Source organism: Alligator mississippiensis, chromosome 3 (assembly GCF_030867095.1).
Source record: "Alligator mississippiensis isolate rAllMis1 chromosome 3, rAllMis1, whole genome shotgun sequence".
Taxonomy (NCBI): domain Eukaryota; kingdom Metazoa; phylum Chordata; order Crocodylia; family Alligatoridae; genus Alligator; species Alligator mississippiensis.
In genome coordinates, this window is record NC_081826.1 from 58,625,434 (window position 1) to 58,645,429 (window position 19,996).

Genomic DNA, 19,996 nt, shown 5'->3' on the forward strand with positions numbered 1-19,996 from the left:
TACAAGAGGCAAGGATTTTTTGATGGTATCTTTTATTGGAACAACTATATAATTAGGACGTTAGACGGACTTTTGAATGCAAAGCTTTTATGATGCTGCTATGTGCAGAATGAATTCTAGTGATGGAAATTCACACTTTGGAGATGGTGACTGTGATTGGTGCCCTATGGAAGATCACTCTGATGCCACCACAACAGAAACATACATGGGAGAGTGAAAGAATGATCAGCACAGTGGTGGCATCCTTTGCATTTGAAAACTTGTCTACCTTTATCCCAACTATACAGTTGGTCCAGTGAAAGCTATCACCCCCCAAAATCCTTGCCATTAATAATTTTCTTGCATTTCAGATTGCTTCTCTCATTCCGACTGTACTACTTTTCTCATTCAGACTGTACTTGGAATTTACAAATGTGGCCAGGAAAAAAACACATACTGTAGAACAGGGGTGCTCAACTCCCAACCTATGGGCCAGATCCAGCCGACGTCAGATTTTCCCACAGGTCTGGCATTTGGCGGCAGCGGAAAAGTGGAATTTAACATGGGCACCATTCCCCTGCACCAAATTTCCAGGCCCTGTGCAGAGGTATTGTGCCCACAGAGAGACCAGACCACCCATCTGGTCAACAGGGCCAAAAGATTGGGCACTACTGATATAGAAAGGAAATTATCTTTCCAATTTTTAGCTTGAATTATATAGTCACTAACTGAAAGGCCACTATATGTTCATTTAATATATGTTTAAAAGTTGCTGAGCAACATTTTAAAAGAATAAAAACGAAATACATAGTTGTTGAATAAATGGATGATTTATGTTGAAAAGCAGCTGAGCAGCAAACAAAGAAGGTGACATTACTGAGCTATAAAAAACAATCTTGAGGGGTACTATCTATCCTCTTAACCAAAGGGGAAATATGCAAGTTGTTCAATTTTGTGGTTACTCCCCCCCCCCCCCTCCCCCCCCCCCCCCAACCTCTGTCAAGAGGTCAGGAACCTATTGATCATAGCCATTTAACACAGTAAGAACTCAGTTTTAAAAGTTAAATATTTTAAGCATTTTGTTAAACACGAAATAACAATTCTGGAATAAGAATTGTTAATATATTCAAAAGAATTAAGTTAATTTGATGGTAGTGTGAACCTTAGTACATTATGAATTTTAAAAAACCCACTGAACTAAATAAAAATTCATAATTGAATATTATGAATATGTATTTAGTTCATTTAGTATTCCTTCCTAATCAGAGAGAAAAACTATGTAATAATTTACAGAATCATCAAAAATGTGTAGAAGATATCTATGAGGTCTTCAAAAGATGTAAATCAGAAGAAAAAGAATATTCAGAAACCCCATTCCAAGTAGTTGCAAGGTAATGGTTGCTCATGATACAGTTTTGCTGATACTTTGTTAGAATAGGATATTCATTTTTGAACAAGATGATGCAAGTAAAATGAGTAGAATCCAGTAAAGAGGTGGAAGAACTAACTTGTAATATAACATTTAAGAACTAAATATATATATTGCCTGTTTCAGCAATAACTAAAGGTGCATTATACATCATAGTCTATAAATATCTGAAAGATGGAAAGCCCAAGTATTGAGGTGCCAAGTGCAACTAAAGTGGTAGGATGAAATTTTATAAGGCGGTAATTGGGGCAGATTTTTATACCTGGAGAGGTTTGTATATACTTGATAGCTCTTAATCCCCTGCTTCTTGTGATCACCTTCTTTAATCTGGCATTAACTTTCTAGGATTCATGTATTATAAAGTGAACAGGGGCAGCAAACAGGGCATGCAGTTTGCAAGCAGCTTGCTGGGCGAAAGGGGGAAGGGGGAGAGAAACCAGGCATGAGATCCTGCCCTGAGAAGATAAGTGATCCAGAGCTGCCTGTGCCTCTGACTTAGTGGGTATTTGTTTGGTGGGCTGTGTGTGTTTGGGGTGTATGCTCTGAGAAGCTGAGAGGGTTGCTAGCTGAGTGATTGCTAATTGCTGAGTGATTGCTGCCTATGCAGGACAGAAGCCCTGACAAGGGGCAGAGCTAGTCCAGGCCCAGCAAGGTATGAAAAGAGACTCCCCAAGTGACCAGGGAGCCAGCAAATAGGGGAGCAAACCAGGCAAGCAGTTTACTGGTCAGTCCCCTGTCCCCGCTCTTGCCCCCAGTCCCCTTGAGGGGAGAGCCTTTCACCTTGATGTGAGGAAGCAGGGAAGAGGGACCCTTTGGGGCCTAGGAAGAGTAAACAGGCCAGCTTTCAGGCAAGTTTGCTAGGGACAGTGTGCTAGGAAGAAGGGCAGTAAGAGAGAAGAGGCAGACTGAGAGCTGGGAAAATGGCTGAAGAACATTGCAATGCCAGAGCCATTGCCACTCTGTCTGCATCTGTGAGGTTTCTGTCCAGACAGGACTGCTCACCATTGAGACTTCCACCCAGGTCCAGTTTGGTGCTGTGGGAACTGGGGCTTGCAGGTTCCTTCTGGTGACAGCCAGGTGCCTGCAGTGTGAGCAGTACCTTCTGGTGGTACCTTATGGTGGTGTCAGGAAACAGGCAAGAGGTACAGGTGGAGGTGATGAGGCTCCAAAGCATCATCCACCATGAGGACTTCATCAATTTGATGCTGGAGGAGACCTCCAGGACTGTGGAGGAAGAACTGCCAGAGGCAGTGCTAGAGAAGGGAAAGGATGTGAGCTAACAGGAAGGTGGAAGTTGGAAGCTTGTGACCTCTGACAAGAAGCAAAAATCTTCATTTCCACCTGTAGCAGTTCATCTGGAGAACAGATATGGAGCCCTAGTAACAGAGGGCTAGGGAGTATGTTCCATTGGTGGTGGACAGGCCAGACCTCCCCAAGGTGGGAAAGATTGAGATGACCACCATCAAGAAGAAGTGAGGAATGGTGGTGGTTGGAGACTCCCTTCTGCTGGGGACAGAGGGAACCATCTGCCAACCTGACCTGTTGTTTCGGGAAGTCTGCTGCTTGCCCAAAGCCTGCATTCAAGATGTCACAGAGGGATTACTGAGACTCATCTGGCCCTCTAACTACTACCCCATGCTGCTCATCCATGTGGGTACCGATGATATTGCCAGGGGAGGCCCTAAACGGATCAAAATTGATTACAATTTTGTGTACATCTAAGTGCAAGGGTGAGGGGGACGGGGATTCAAATGGTGGTCTCTTCGACCCTTCTGGTCAAGGGAAACAGCCCAGGCAGGAGCAGATGTATCTTGCAAGTCAATTCCTGACTGCGTAGGTGGTGTCTCCAGCCAGGCTTTGGCTTCTTTGACTGTGGGGTGATGTTGTAAGAAGGGCTGCTAGGAAGAGATGGGATCCACCAGACTAAGAGAGCATCTTTGCAGACAGGATCTCTAACCTAGTGAGGAGGGCTTTAAACTAGGTTTGCTGGGGGATGGAGACCAAAGCCCTGAGGTAAGTGGGGAAGTGAGTGACCTGGAGGAATAGCAAGCGGGGCGGGGCAAGAGGGGAGGTATTCTCATTCTTCCTGAGAAAGGGCAATCTGCTGGTTACCTTGGGTGTCTGTACATGAATGCGTGGAGCCCGGGAAACAAGCAGGAAGAATTGCAAGTCCTTGCACAATCACAGAACTATGACATGATTGGAATAACAGAGACTTGGTGGGATAACTTGCATGACTGGAGCACAGTCATGGATGGGTACAAACTGTTCAGCAAGGACAGCCAGGGGAGAAGAGGAGGAGGAGTTGCACTTTTATGTAAAAGAGCTGTCTGATTGCTCAGAGCTCCAGAATGAAACTGGAGATAGGCATGTTGAAAGTTTCTGGTTAAGGGTGATATCGTGGTGGGGGTCTGCTATAGACTATGAGACCAGAAGGAAGTGGTGGATGGGGCTTTCTTCAAGCAGCTAGTGAAAGTTTCCTGATCACAGGCCCTGTTTCTCATGGGGGACTTGAATCAACCTGATGTCTGTTGGGAGGGTAATACAGCGGTGTGCAGGCAATCCAGGAAATATTTGGAGAGTGTTGGGGACAACTTTCCAGTGCAAGTGCTGGAGTGGCCAAACTAGGAGCAATGCTCTTCTTGACCTGCTGCTCACAGACAGGGAGGAATTGGTGGGGAATGTAGTAATGAATGGCAACTTGGGCAGCAGTGACCACAGGTTGATAGAGTTGAGGAACCTGAGGAAACGAAGGATGGAAAGCAGTCGAGTAAGAAACCTGGACTTCAGAAAAGCAGGCTTCGACTCACTCGGGGAACTCATGAGTAGGATCTCCTGGGAAGCCAGTCTGAGGGGGAGAGGAGTTTAGGAGAGCTGGCTGTACTTTAAAGAAGCCTTACTGAGAATGGATGAACAAACCATCCCAATGTGCAGGAAAACTAGCAAGTATGGCAGAAGACCAGCTTGGCTTAGCAGGGAACTCTTCAGTAAACTAAATCACAAAAAGGAAGCTTATAAGAAGTGAAAACTTGGACAAACAGCTAGGGAAGAGTATAAGAATATTGCTCGGGCATACAGGGATGTAGTCAGGAAGGCCAAAGTGCAATTGGAGTTACAGCTAGCAAGGGATGTGAAGGGTAACAAGAAGAGTTTCTACAAATATGTAACAAGAGGAAGATCAGGGAGAGTGTAGGTCCCTTACTGAGGGGAAGGCAGCCTAGTGACAGAGGATGCAGAAAAGGCTGAAGTACTCGATGCCTTTTTCACCTCAGTCTTCACAGGCAAGGTCAGCTCCCAGAGCACTGCCCCTGACAGTACACTTTAGGGAGGACATGAGCAGCCAACAGAACTGCCATCTGAACTAGAAAAAAACCAAATCATATATTAAAACTCAAATGTCTACTATAACTTATTTTAATTTTATCTCAAAAATATTTTTGTCATGATTTTTGTTTGTGTAGTGTATATATAGGGGTGACTGCATAATAGGTAAAAAATAAAGTCTTACTCTGGTATTTTGTGTGTGGTGGAGTGTGTGGTTGTGGGTACATGTGTGTTGGGGGAGTTGTGAGGGGGTCATCCATGTGCGGGAGGGTATAGGTTATGTTGCGGGGGGTGTATATGTAGGGGTGTTGTGTGAGATTTTGGGGCTGAGTGAGGGTGTGGTGCTGTGAGGGGCCCCCCCTGCCCCCCCATGGCACACAGCCCCTGCCACTGGCGGCGGCAGCAGCAGCAGCAGGTGGGGCCCTTGGAGCGCTTATGGTATGTGCAGGTGCTGCCAACCGGAGGTGTGAGGCTCTGGCCAGAGCTGTGCATAGAAGGAAGGAACGCAGCAAAGCGGGCCCACCTCTATCATGCAGAGCTCCCCATGGCACATGTGCAGCTCCCAGCACTTGTGTGCCACCAGGGGAACCCCCATGTGATGCAGGAGGCAGGGCTCCCCACCACTTCCAGCAGAGTCCCAGCAGCTGCACAGGGTGGGGAAGACAGCTGGCTCCATTATTTGGAGCTTCCCCCGGTGGCGCATAAGTGCTGGGAGCTGCACTAGTGCTGCGGGGAGCCCCACGTAATAGAAGCAGGCCAACCTGGCTGTGCTCCTTGCTGCCACGTGCAGTTCTGGCCAGAGTTGTATGCCACCAAGCAGCAGCACCACAAGCACTCCAAGGGCCTCTGCTTGCTGCTGCTGCCGCCAGCAGCAGGGGCTGTGCACCATGGGAGGGAGTATATGGGGTGGTCCCCACAGCCCCCCACCCAACCTCCACACTCCTGCCATCCCTAGCCCAGCTGCATGCTTTCCCCTCTGCCCCCCGGGCCTCTGCCGCTTCCCTATCTGCTGCCCAGAGTGAGCGTTGCAGCAGGGAGACAAGGAAGAGCTGCTAGATGCTGGGAAAGCCAAGCAGGTCCCTGGCGGCTGCAGCAGTGGCAGCAGCAGCCCTGCCTGGAAGCTGCATGCTGGCTGGGCCCCACTGTGCAGCAGGGTGGGAGTGAGGTATGTGGATTGGGTGGGGTACAGTTAGTTGGCGTGTGCCCACGGGCTGGATGGAATTGCCTGGCAGGCTGTAATCTGGCTCATAGGCCATATTTTGCCCACCCCTCAGCTACACTGTTCTCGGTGATGGCAGATGACAGAACAAGGAGCAATGGTCTCAAGTTGCAGCAAGGGAGGTTTAGGTAATATAGTAGGAAGAATTTTCTCACTACGAGGGTAGTAAAACACTGGAATGGGTTACCCAGAATGGTTGTGGACTTTCCATCCTTGGAGGCTTTTAAGACCTGGCTAGCCAAAGCCTTGTCTTGGATAATCTAGTTGCGGATGGTCCTGCTTTGAGCAATGGGTTGGACTAGATGTCCTCCTGAGATCCCTTCTAACTCTAATTTTCTATGATACTATGAGATGAAAGAGGAGTGACATGTTGTCTATAAGGTGCAAATCTACCCAGGTTTCAACCTAACTTCAGACTAACATGGCTAATTATCTCTCTCTGTCCTACAAGTTATTCATGAATTCATACAGGGCGAACACAGAAAATTGACCCTTTTCGGTCCTAATTGTTTAGAGCAGGGATGGGATAGATAGTAGGTTATAATGGACTCATGACCACTGTACTGCAGTGGTGGCATGTCCCAGCAGTTATCTCCAAACATGCCTTGCCTATCCATACTTGTGTGCATATTCGAAGCTCTGAATTGCACCAGAAGTCCTACATTGGAGTTGTACCCAGCAGCTTTGCTAGTGACCTCAGTTTCTGGTGTGCATGAGAGTATCCATAAAAACATCCTGGAGGACCTGATTGGGATGTGTTCAGGAACAACCTGGCCAGAATGCACTGCTGCCACAGTATAGGCAAGTCTTATTTAGATGGAGATGTACAATAAATTTGAGAAGTAGGGTATTGACGCAGGTGCGCCTTTTGTGTGCAGCTCAGAACATTTTTAATACAGGCTCTGTGTTGCCTCATGCTTCTGGGTGAAAGCCTATAAAGAGCAGAACAGCCACAACCCTGTTTTTGTTCTCTTTCTGTAGCCAGTGGGAGCAGGATGAAACCTGGACAATGTCTAGCAAGTAGGTGTCTTGAACTCTGACTTCTGACTGTTCTTTATCCCTTTATCCCTTTTGGAGAAGCAATTCTTGCGTGTTCTTATCACTACAAAAAAAATTAAGGCTGACAACAGCAGGAGGATGGGAGTGCTCCTGTGTAAACCTTCTTAAGTGAAATACTTTCTACAAACCACTGACATGGTAGACTCAGCTCATAGGATTTAGCCCTTGCCTGGCTCACAGTACAATATTAACAAACACACAGCTGTCACTTCTGCATTTGGGGAAGACCGATCCCTGACAAGTTCTCTATCTGATATTTTTGCAAGGTTTTTGGTTGTAGTTGTGGGGGCCGAGGGGGATCCGGGAAAGGGTCGGCTGGGTTGTGGCCACAAACCCGGCACGTACAGATGGGTACTTTTGACCGCTGGAGTAGAATTAGGCACAAACGCGTACTGGTTCAAACAAAGATGCCTTTACTTACAATGTTTAGATGTACAGCGTAGGAAGAAAGTTAACTTCAAACTTCAGTTACAGTTTAACTGAGGAGCTCTAATTCGACAAGATATCTTTGATACGAGCATGCAGGACACGGGGGTACGTCGGGGTCGGTCGGCGACAGGGAGTCGTCAGTGTTTGATCAGTCCACCACGTTCACTCTGAGATGGGCGCGGAGTTCTCCGACTTGGGCGGAAACTGCTCTAACCTTTTATACGGCTAGCAAGCCAATTGCTAGTCGCCACGTAGGAATAATTTAGAAGCGGCCAATAGTGTTCTCCACCGTGCCGAGAGATTCCCTCGTACAAAATCTCACTGTGCCTTGTGCTAGAAAGTTCCACTGTGCCGAGGCACTCAACCACTAAGCTCTGCTCTGACATGCCCCCTTGCCAATGGCACAGCTGGAAATTTAAGCACATGCACGTCGTGTAAATCATCGTTCCTCTCGGGGGGTTTCATGAGGTAGCTGGCTATATACAAAAACATACAACGAAAAAAGTTCGTCCTCAATGTATCGAATCAAATAATAACAAATACAAAAACAAACACACATGAATGCATTGGTTACAAAAAGTTCAATCACGAGGAGTTCGATAGGTGTCATGGCAAAGTCAAGCTTCTGTGTCTTCTCCACCTCTCTCTCTTGGTCTGCCTCTGACACGTATCTCGAGCCTCGGACAAAACACTGCAAAGAAAGAATTCTTTGAACAGTTAATTAACTTATACTACAATATCTATATGAAGCCGTGCGCGCAACGGAACAGCCAATCAGATTTTTTCTCGCGGCTTCCCACTTTCTCCAAAGCACACGATGCAGGTGCTCGGGCATGACTCGGCTCTGGATGACTCTCACTCACTCGCAGATGCACCAATACGGATGACGATCCATGCACAGACGCTGCGTGGTCTTGTCCGTGCTCAGCGAGATGAGGACTAGATTCATAGATGTTAGGGTCGGAAGGGACCTCAATATATCATTGAGTCCGACCCCCTGCATAAGCAGGAAAGAGTGCTGGGTCTAGATGACCCCAGCTAGATACTCATCTAACCTCCTCTTCAAGACCCCCAGGGTAGGGGAGAGCACCACCTCCCTTGGGAGCCCATTCCAGACCTTGGCCACTCGAACTGTGAAGAAGTTCTTCCTAATGTCCAATCTAAATCTGCTCTCTGCTAGCTTGTGGCCATTGTTTCTTGTAACCCCCGGGGGCGCCTTGGTGAATAAATACTCACCAATTCCCTTCTGTGCCCCCGTGATGAACTTATAGGCAGCCACGAGGTCGCCTCTCAACCTTCTCTTGCGGAGGCTGAAAAGGTCCAGGTTCTCTAGTCTCTCCTCGTAGGGCTTGGTCTGCAGGCCCTTGACCATACGAGTGGCCCTTCTCTGGACCCTCTCCAGGTTATCCGCATCATTCTTGAAGTGTGGCGCCCAGAATTGCACGCAGTACTCCAACTGCGGTCTGACCAGAGCCCAATAGAGGGGAAGTATCACCTCCTTGGACCTATTCGTCATGCATCTGCTGATGCACGATAAAGTGCCATTGGCTTTTTTGATGGCTTCGTCACACTGCCGGCTCATGTTCATCTTGAAGTCCACTAGGACTCCAAGATCCCTTTCCACCTCTGTGCCACCCAGCAGGTCATTCCCTAGGCTGTAGGTGTGCCGGACATTTTTCCTCCCTAGGTGCAGCACTTTGCATTTCTCCTTGTTGAACTGCATTCTGTTGTTTTCTGCCCACTTGTCCAACCTATCCAGGTCTGCCTGCAGCTGTTCCCTGCCCTCCGGCGTGTCCACATCTCCCCATAGCTTTGTGTCATCTGCAAAGTTGGACAGAGTACATTTCACTCCCTCGTCCAAGTCACTGATGAAGACATTAAAGAGTATCGGTCCAAGGACCGAGGGACCCCACTGCCCACACCCTTCCAGGTCGAGACCGACCCATCCACCACGACTCTCTGGGTGCGGCCCTCTAGCCAATTCGCCACCCACCAGAGTGTGTAGTCATCCACGTCACAGCCTCTTAACTTGTTCACCAGTATGGGGTGGGATACCGTATTGAAGGCCTTCCTGAAGTCTAAGTATACGACATCCACCCCTCCTCCTGTGTCCAGGCGTTTCATAACCTGGTCATAGAAAGAGACTAGATTGGTCAGGCACGATCTGCCTGCTACGAACCCATGCTGGTTTCCCCTCAGCATAATTTGTCCTGCTGGGCTCTCACAAATGTGAGCCTTGATAATTTTTTCAAAGACTTTGCCAAGGATGGAGGTGAGACTGACTGGCCTATAGTTGCCCGGGTCCTCCTTCCTCCCCTTCTTGAAAATGGGGACCACGTTAGCCCTTTTCCAGTCCTCCGGGACTTGGCCCGTGCGCCACGAGCGTTCGAATATTCCTGCCAGTGGCTCTGCAATGATGTCGGCCAGTGCCTTCAGCACCCTCGGATGGAGCTCATCCGGGCCTGCTGACTTAAAGGCATCCAGTTCTTCCAAGTGACTCTGCACCATCTCAGGATCTACGCATGGAAGTCTGGCGCCTTGCTGCTGCCTCTCTACAACCCCAGTGAGAGACTTGTCGTGCCCCTCGCTTAGGAACACTGAGGCAAAGAACTCGTTGAGGAGTTCAGCCTTGTCCCCCCTGTCTGTCACCAGACAGGACGTCCCGGAGTCGTCATCTGACTCCCTTGGGTACTGGAAACCTAGTTCATAGGCCAGTTGCCATTGGCCCGCGTCTCCCAGGATTCGCAGCTGCCGCTTTGTGAGCCTAGAATGATGCAGGAGAAATCCAAACATGATCCTCTCCTCTGGCGTTCTTTGCGGCGGTTGCCATGTTCGCTCCAAGTTGATAGAGGTTCCCGTGTCCGACTTCATGAGGGCCTGTAACCTCGGGAGCTGTCGCAAAAGATTACTCGCAGGTTGGCCAGCTAGTGGGTTGAGGAGGATTCGAAGGATGGTGGCATTTCTTCCTGCATAAACTTCAACACAGGCTTCTACGTTATTGAAAGTCACCGGAACAGTTCCCGGGTTTCGCAGGTGGCGGTGAGGCCATGGTCCTCGCTGTTGGGGCGGTGTCAGTCCCAATGCGTGCGCTTGGGAGTTCCAGAAACAATATGAACTTCCTATTATCGCCAGTAGAATCTGTTCTGCACTGACCCTCGATGGACGGCCGTCGTGCCACACGTGGGATTTATGATTGACCTGGCCCGCGACAAGTGCTGGAAGTGGAATGGGCCAATGAACATTGCACATCACTAGGTCTATATCGGTGGCGTGCCCTCCACTCCACGAGGCTTTTCAGGTTAGGAAACTAGCCTCTTCTAAGTCTAACAAGTCGGACCCGAATCCCATGACCAGACGTCCTAACCACACGGCTAGAGTCTCTTCAGGCTTTATCCTTGGCTCTTTACACAGCTCCTGCAACTCGGTCCAAGTGCGGGTGCGATAGGTGGTGCGGACTGTACCCTGCACATTAGTTACTCGGCTGACTGTCGCTACAGAACAAGCTGCTGTCAGAGCTGTTGCTGCATCTGGTAGGAGGGGCGGATGTAACCCTCCACTCGATGCCCCCTCCCCGTGGTAAGGAGGCAGGGCTGCCGGGAGCGACGTCACTTCGGTGGGCGGGGTTGCTGGGTGGATTCCCGTCGATTCTCCCGAAGCTCCACCCTTCTCTTCCAGGTTCTCCGGGCAGCTCGCTCCTTCCTCGGCGCCATCTTGGAGTGGCGTCGACTCGGGGCTTCTCTCTACTGCTGCTTCTTCAGCCGCCTGACCGGCTGAAGAAGCAGCTGGGCTTCCAAATCTGCATTCTTCCGCAGCAAGGTTGTTACGGCACGGAACAGCATGCTCAACATTCTCCCCTTGTCCGTGGCGCGTTCCTCCGCCTCTAGACCTTTGCGAAGCTCGGAAAGAACCTCGCGGCCCTTCAACCCAAACGCTAGGGTTGGGGGACTGAACCAGTCGGTCGGCGTCGGTTCTCCACCCTCCCGCACAAGTTGCGTACAGCGGGCAAACTCCTGGCTGACGGTCAGGCTCACTTCGCTCGGTTCGAATCTGGCGAAGGATGCGGTGCCCCCTTCCTCCCGGGGCTTAAACAAGACCCGCTCACTGCTCATCACACACCCATTCTTCTGAATCTTCTTCTTCCCCCTTCAGCGAAAGGTAGCCGCTGACGCATCTTTCACTTATTCCTCCCGCCTGATGATAGGCGATGTGGGCGCCTAGTTCTGCGGCGTTCGACACGTGGCGTCTCCCACTACGCCAGGGGCAGCCTTTAACTAATTCTGACTCCATCGGGTCTTCCCCAAATCCCAATCCTGATCCTGTTCGTGACGCCATGTGGGGGCCGAGGGGGATCCGGGAAAGGGTCGGCTGGGTTGTGGCCACAAACCCGGCACGTACAGATGGGTACTTTTGACCGCTGGAGTAGAATTAGGCACAAACGTGTACTGGTTCAAACAAAGATGCCTTTACTTACACTGTCGAGATGTACAGCATAGGAAGAAAGTTAACTTCAAACTTCAGTTACAGTTTAACCGAGGAGCTCTAATTTGACAAGATATCTTTGATACAAGCATGCAGGACACGGGGGTACGTCGGGGTCGGTTGGCGACAGGGAGTCGTCAGCGGTTGATCAGTCCGCCACGTTCACTCCGAGATGGGCACGGAGTTCTCCAACTTGGGCGGAAACTGCTCCAACATTTTATACGGCTAGCGAGCCAATTGCTAGTCGCCATGTAGGAATAATTTAGAACCGGCCAATAGTGTTCTCCACCATGCCGAGAGATTCCCTCGTACAAAATCTCACCGTGCCTTGTGCTAGAAAGTTCCACTGTGCCAAGGCACTCAACCACTAAGCTCTGCTCTGACAGTAGCCATGTTGGTCTAAGGACAAGGTTCTTTGGGTAGATGTGATATCTTTTATTAGACCAACTGAGTAGTTGGAACAAAGTTCTTTGCAAACTTTTGGGCACAAGTACTCTTCTTCAGGCATAGGGAGACTGCTGTTGTTCTGAGATCTCTGAGGAATGAAAGAAGCTAAAAGTGACAGGAGGTCAGTGAGAGATTCTCACGACAGCAGAGTCTCCCTATGCCTGAAGAAGGGTACTTGCAAGCTTTCGGGCACAAAGAACTTTGTTCCAACTGCTCAGTTGGTCTAATAAAAGATATTGCATCTACCCAAAGAACCTTGCCTGGCTATCTGCTATTTGTTATGCAACTTCCCGGAGTGATAGATATAAGTCTCAGATTAGCTCTTTTGGAGAAATCTATGAAATTCTTGTCTGCTCCTGGAGTATAGGCATTCCCAAGCCACAGCTGAAGTGGCTATATATGGTTAGTTCCCCTTTAACCAGGTACTGTACGTCTTGATTCCTAAGGGGAGACATAAGAGAGTACCATGACTTTTTAATATACGTGCCAACATAGCCACCAAAGACTAGCAGTCTTGGTCTTTCTGTTGAGTGTGTTGGTACTTACATCAGTACAAAAATATCAGGCACTGAAGCAGTCCTCAGCTGCATACCTGAGTGGTTCAGGGATGTCCTCAAGGTCAACTTAAAAAAAATGCCACATTAATATCAACTCGTGGGAGACTCACCCAGGACTGCCCCAAATGGAGGAAGAGTCTGCTGCAAGGATCTCAGCCTCATCATCCATCTTCAAACACACAGATGAGACAGTCATGGAAGACGATCATTCTCAACTGTGAGGGATTGCCAAAGAAGCAGTATACCTGTACTCAGTACAGGCACAGATTGCATTGTGTAATGTAGTGATTGGCAATATTTTCTGACAGTGGGCCAGAATGACCCAGCTAAGGTCTGAGGTAGGATGGTGCTAGGACCTGGCTGCTGCCACTGCTTCTTGCTATCACCCAGCCTCAGTATGGGCAAAGCTCTCCTGCTGAAGTCCCACAGCCCTGCAGGCTGGATCCAGCCCACATGCCTTAGGTTGCTGACCCTTGATGTAATGGTGTCATATGAGAAGGACTTGAATTCCCCCTTCAACTCTTTCAAACTTTCCCTAACACCAAAGGATGAGAATGAGACATCATCCATAGAAAAATGGCTCATAAGACTAGTGCCAAACCTGCCTGGTACATACACATACCAGTGTTAATTAGCAAGTCTTTCCCAGGACCAACATTTGCCTTTCAAGGATTTTTTTTCACTTTTAGCCTCTGTAGCGGAACAGTCTCCAGCACTAATGGCACCCACAACAGATCCATAACCTACAGCACAGTCATTCCAAGGAATGTAATTCTCTTCATAGTTTCTGCTTTACTCCTTCTCCCCTCTTGGGGTACCCTACCCTGTTAAGCTGGATGTGTACCCTAAAGTGTGCTCCAGTGCACAAACGGCAATGGACAAGCCAGCTAGAGGTTAGCCAAGACCTTAATCATTTCCCAGCCAGCCTTACTTATCATAGTGAGGCCCAGCTTTCTAGGGATCCAGAAGTGGAACATCACTGAATATGTCAAAAAGATGACAGGGAATGGCATAAAAATGTGTTAGAGTTCAGGTGACTGGAGTTATCAGACTGGTGTATATGGCATTCTTTTTGTAGTAGTGCAGAGAATGAAAGACAGAATGACTATCAGCAGTATACTACGTGAAAACGGGGACAATCAAACTAGAAATTTTGCTGCCTACATGGCATAAACTGTGTAGTTCTGCACCTATGATGACTTGGTAGTTTACCAAAATTATGAATAGTCCCTTCAGGCACCCATCACTGAATTGATATTCCATCAGTAGGGTCTATTGATGAAATACATTGCCTGGGACCTTCTTTTTCCAGTAGTTTAGGGCTTCAGTTTGACTTTTCCTGATTTGAAATTAGTGTTTCAAAGTGTTTTAGTGTTCTAAAGAGTGTTTCCTAAAGCCAGATGAGTGTAGGTCACCCTCATCTGTATAGCTTGATACTAGACAAAGCATTTCTGTGACAAATATCCATACAACTACCTAGATTTGTTGCTGCAGGACCAGGTACTCCATTCAGACTTGAAGTTGCTGCATCTCATAGCTTGAACATTGACTGGCTGAGGACCAACCAATTGGCCCTCACAAGTTCAAGATATGCTGGCACACAGCAGAAAATTATCTACGGTAGACCTTATTTTTTCAACTGCAAAAGGTCTGGGTGACTCAGCACAGCCATGTCCAGATCCTTGATCCTGAAGAATTTTTACTGCTTGCAAGTTAAAATATTCTGAACTTTTGTTTAGCTCAATCAGAGTCCTCTTAGATCCACCAGTACAATTGAACTTGATGTTGTCTTATTCAATGACATCCATGTTTTGTGGTCAAAGAACCTCATCCAGCTTGGAAACAATGTCATCCTCCAAAGCCTGAGAGAGTTCTTCTTTGAGGGTTCCATCAATTACATTCCTCTCAAAACAGTCTTAATGAGCCTTGGTACCAAAATCTGCAAGGCTGCTCCTTTGAGCTACTCGCTCAAGTTTGTGAAGCCTTGTACTTTGGCTGCTAGGTGCTACACTTGGAAAACAGCTCCCCATTCTCTGTTCAGCCAGTAAAGATGATACTCCTCATTCCCACCATTCTGAGAAAGTAGTTCTTGCCAGTGACAAACACTATTTCCACATTGACTCATACTTGAAAAAGTAGTCCCATAGTACCTGTTACCATCTGAGATGTTGGAGTTGATGTGGATCCTGTGACCTTTCTTTCACCCCTGTTTTTGGAGACCTTAGCCAGCTATGGGCTTTGAATTGTAAGGAAAGTGCAGGAGGGTTGCAGATGCAATCTTTTGTGACCTCGGAAAGAAGTGTGAGGAGGCACAGATCAGATGCATGGTCCTAAAAGGTGCCTCCTGCACGACAACTTGGAATATGTGTAGCAGTAGTGGGGTCTCTGCTGACTACAATATCTGGACAAACCAGTTAAGATGGTAAGCAACCATACTTCTAAGGACACACATCATATGCCAGAAAAATGCGGTGCTTTAAGAAAAAGGAAAGTCTTAGTTGGCTTGACACATCTACCCATTCTGAGTTGATGCCAATTCACATTATTTTTGTTGTTAATAATAATCATAATATTCAGCATTATCCTGCCTCAGTTTTGTTCTTCAGAAGAAGAATTAAGTATTCCAAACTCTTCATTACAACTTTGCTTTAAATTACTTTTATTCATTCCAGTAACTGATTCCACGAGTCAATACCCTTTTGCATTAAATGCTAGTAACACATCAGTAACTACCTTTTTTTTCCAAGCTCTTCAACTTCCAGTATATTGTTGTGTTTTGATCCCATTTAATGTTTTGAATCATTCTCTTGTTTTTTCAAATGAGTTATCATGAGTTACTGAACCTTTCATCACCACTTTTTTTTGATGATTGATATCAGCTTTGATTTAAAAAAATAACTCAGCATCCAGTTGTAGGCTTAGTGAAGGATATACTGAGTGAAATTTTACAGTCTGTGTTATGCAAAAGGATTATCATAAAGGTCCCTTCTGGCATTCAATTCTGTGCAGTAGACTTTCCAAAGCATTAGTACTCTTTGTATGGGACAACAGACATGCTACTCTATTTGGAGAAGGGGGAGGGGTGCAGTCTAATGTGTGTTTATCCAGTAAAATGGAGATTCTACCTGTTGCTGTAGGTTGCTCTTGTATTAATACTAGTGTTATTATCTTATTTAACAGTAGCTATATTCTGGCTTAAGAGTTTTTCAAGGAGTTTTCTATAGCAACCCTAAAATTAATATCTTGATTGGTGGGTGGAATGGCCATTCTACTTCGTATAGACTGCCCCAGTTCATTCTTCTCTTCACCAATTTCATTCTCAGCATTTTCAATGTAACGTGTTCAATTAGTCATATTTATGGCATTCCCCTTTTTATTTTGGTTGTATTGCAGTTTGTTTTTCAGATTCTAATTACAGTAATATCTACAGCCTTAGAAATCTTATTATTTTCAACCCTTTGTCAAATTAATTACACTTTTACCAAAATTGTAAAACCGATACTAGCATATCATATTCATAATCCCTTTTAACCTTATGAAAGCTATATTTGTAGCTTTCCTGCTTCCTCTTACACTGTTTATCTTGTGCTGTCTATTCTCAGACCCTTTATAGGCATTAATTTCTAATATGTGCTCTTTTTCTTTTATTGTGGCAGGAGGACCTGGCAATGAAATCTTAAGTTTAGTTGAGCATGACCTCTTTCCTGGATTCATGCTGGCCTTCCTGACCCAAGCTGTGCTTTTCCAATTTATTTGTTTTAGAGTCTATTAAAATAATTATAAGCATAGCAATTAAAAGATAAACAGGCAGAGTTACAAAATCATCTCCATATTTGGAAAGCTACTCATCAATTAAATATTGTAGACCAATCCTTGCTATAATGATTTTCAGAGAAAGAAACCATAGATGTACTATAGAGCCAAAGAGAAAATATGCTTTAGTGATGAGCAATAATTTAATATTAATCTCTTTTAACAACTTATAGTATAATTTGGGAATCTTGCCATTTAAAAAAACTAAAAATATCATAGAATATATTAGAAAACAACAGAGCATGTATTTAAGTCCTAAAAGTAGAGAAATCGCAGCACCTTAAAACTTAAAAATAGAAGTAGATTTTTCTTGGTAGGGAATATTAAAGGTACATGGAAAATTGATCATTTACCCATAGGCCTTCAGAAAGTTAAACATGGAATGAATCTAGCCTATACTCTATATTTCCCTGGAATTGTTGGTCTCTGGAAGGAAAAACTGCCACCTACCAGTCTTTAAGACTCTTGACTGCAGGAATTTCTTCTGCCCATCTGTTCGATGTTCACACAAGCTATAAATCCAATCCTATAAGATGCTGATTGTCTCCTGTGAGATGCTGAGGACTCTCAGCATTCATTGAAGTAGGAATAGTCAGTAGATATCAGAGTCTTTTAATTGTAGGCATTTAAAAATTTTATTGTTATTTTGATATTTTTACAAAGGGTTTATACAACTCTCATCTAACACCAGTAGAATATTTCTAAATGTAAGGGCTTCAATTTAGTTAACAAACTCTGTCTTGCTGGATTTAGGGGGAAAAAATGATGGAGGAGATGGGCAAGATTTATTGGGGCTTTTTATTTTGTTCATTGTGGAGATGCATATTAAATCTATTTTTAAGTAGTAACTCTTAGTTTACTATGGTTTATGAAACAAATTTATAAAAAGCTACCATTTAGTTTTAAGCATAATAAAAAGTATTTATTAATACTTAAAATTGACTTTTTGAAAGTTTCTTAGTAAGAAACTACTCTAGCTAGTTATAGGAAGAACTAGTAACCATAGACTGTTAGAAACAAAAGTAAAAATATTTATCCCATACAGAGCAGCTTTCATGTTCAGAAATCTTTACAATCCTTCCTACTCGCACCTGTGATACTGACTCTGTAGCTCAGTGAGGAGGGCTCTTCCATGGGAAGGGATACATTGATTTCTGGTCCCTGCTTTCAGAACTGTTTATTAGGGCTGTGCGCAGCTTCGGTCGCTGATTCGATTCGGAGGAGATTCAGCGCAATTCAGTGGCCAAATTGCCAAATCTGAATCAAATCATGGGACCCATTAATCTCTCCGAGTCAAATTGGAAGCCCCCGAATCGATTTGGAGAGATTCGATGATTCGGCCATAGACACAGCTTTATGTGTTTTTTCTAAATACCTCAAGGTACCAGGCAGAGCTCGTGAATGCTGAGATGGTGGGGCAAATGGAACATCCCACAGGAATGCAGGGGGTCCCTTGCATGCTTGGCAATGGACCCAGAAATGGACCAGAAGTACTTCCGGTCCACTTCTGGGTCACCACTGAGTGTGCAGGGGACCCCCTGGCTCGGCGACTGGTGCCTCCTGGGTCTGGGGGGGCACCCAGCGTCTTCCCGTGGCCAGTCATTGAGCTGGGTTTATGGGGGGTCCCCTGCGCACTCGGTGGCAGACCTGGAAGCGGACCGAATCGAATCAGGATTTGGCTGAATCGAATCGGGACAGTGATCTGAATTAGCACATCGAACCACTGTCCCCCAATTGGGCCAAATCTGAGTCTCAAATACTGCCCGCTTCGTGTTCACCTTCTGTTTATGCATTTTACATACATTAAGAAACAGCAGCAGGGTCCAGACATCTTGCCACCCCAAAAGAGTCACATAACCTGGACAGGTTAGACAAGCGGGCAGAAAACAACAGAATGCAGTTCAACAAGGAGAAATGCAAAGTGCTGCACCTAGGGATGAAAAATGTCCAGCACACCTACAGCCTAGGGAATGACCTGCTGGGTGGCATGGAAGTGGAAAGGGATCTTGGAGTCCTAGTGGACTCCAAGATGAACATGAGTCGGCAGTGTGACGAACCCATCAGAAAAGCCAATGGCACTTTATCTTGCATCAGCAGATGCATGACGAATAGGTCCAAGGAGGTGATACTTCCCCTCTATCGGGCGCTGGTCAGACCGCAGTTGGAGTACTGCGTGCAATTCTGGGCGCCACACTTCAAGAAGGATGCGGATAACCTGGAGAGGGTCCAGAGAAGGGCCACTCATATGGTTAAGGGCCTGCAGACCAAGCCCTATGAGGAGAGACTAGAGAAACTGGATCTTTTCAGCCTCCGCAAGAGAAGGTTGAGAGGCGACCTTGTGGCTGCCTATAAGTTCATCACGGGGGCACAGAAGGGAATTGGTGAGTATTTATTCACCAAGGCACCCCCGGAGGTTACAAGAAATAATGGCCACAAGCTAGCAGAGAGCAGATTTAGATTGGACATTAGGAGGAACTTCTTCACAGTTCGAGAGGCCAAGGTCTGGAACAGGCTCCCAAGGGAGGTGGTGCTCTCCCCTACCCTGGAGGGAGTCTTCAAGAGGATGTTAGATAACCATCTAGCTGGGGTCATCTAGACCCAGCACTCTTTCCTGCCTATGCAGGGGGTTGGACCCGATAATCTATTGAGGTCCCTTCCCACCCTAACATCTATGAATCTATGAAAACATTGGCTATAGTCATACCTCCTCTTCCTTGCTGTCCTTCTGCCCACTAGTCCAGTTTTAACAGGAGGAGGGGGGAAACACTGTCCTCCCTAGACTAGTCAGCCCATATCCTGGCTGTTTGTACAGTCTCCTGGGAAGTGAGAGTTAGGGAAAACCCCCTCAGAGCGTGAAAGGCCTAAAACCAGGTCTCCCACTTTGTAGGTAAGTACATTTGGGGCAAAAAGTTGAACACCACTAACCACCTCACTTGTGTTTTTTCCTGAACTGCATGTGTGCTTACAGCATCAAACAGTCCCTAGGTCTGCTTTTTGGCTGCTTAAGAAATTGGGGACTTGGGTGAAATTTAGGTACCTTCCAGAATTAATTTGGATCACAACAGAATTTGGGCAGTAGTTAAATTAATGGATGCTTGGTCTGGGTTGCTTCTGAGATGTACATAGGAGCCCAAGTCTAGGTGTCCCAGGATCTTTCTCAAAAGAAAATGGAAGTGCCTAAGGAATCTAAGGTTATGCAGCTGCTCTAAGTTACCTGAGCTTGATTTTAATCACCTTGGGTGCCTGTACATGTGCAGGTAA

General features: G+C 46.5%; 1 protein-coding gene across 1 annotated transcript in view; it reads left to right on the plus strand.

The window, feature by feature from the left end:
* JPH1 (junctophilin 1) overlaps positions 1 to 19,996 on the plus strand; it is a 135,773-nt gene that overhangs the window by 7,988 nt on the left and 107,789 nt on the right. The gene's annotated exons all lie outside the window — the stretch shown is intronic.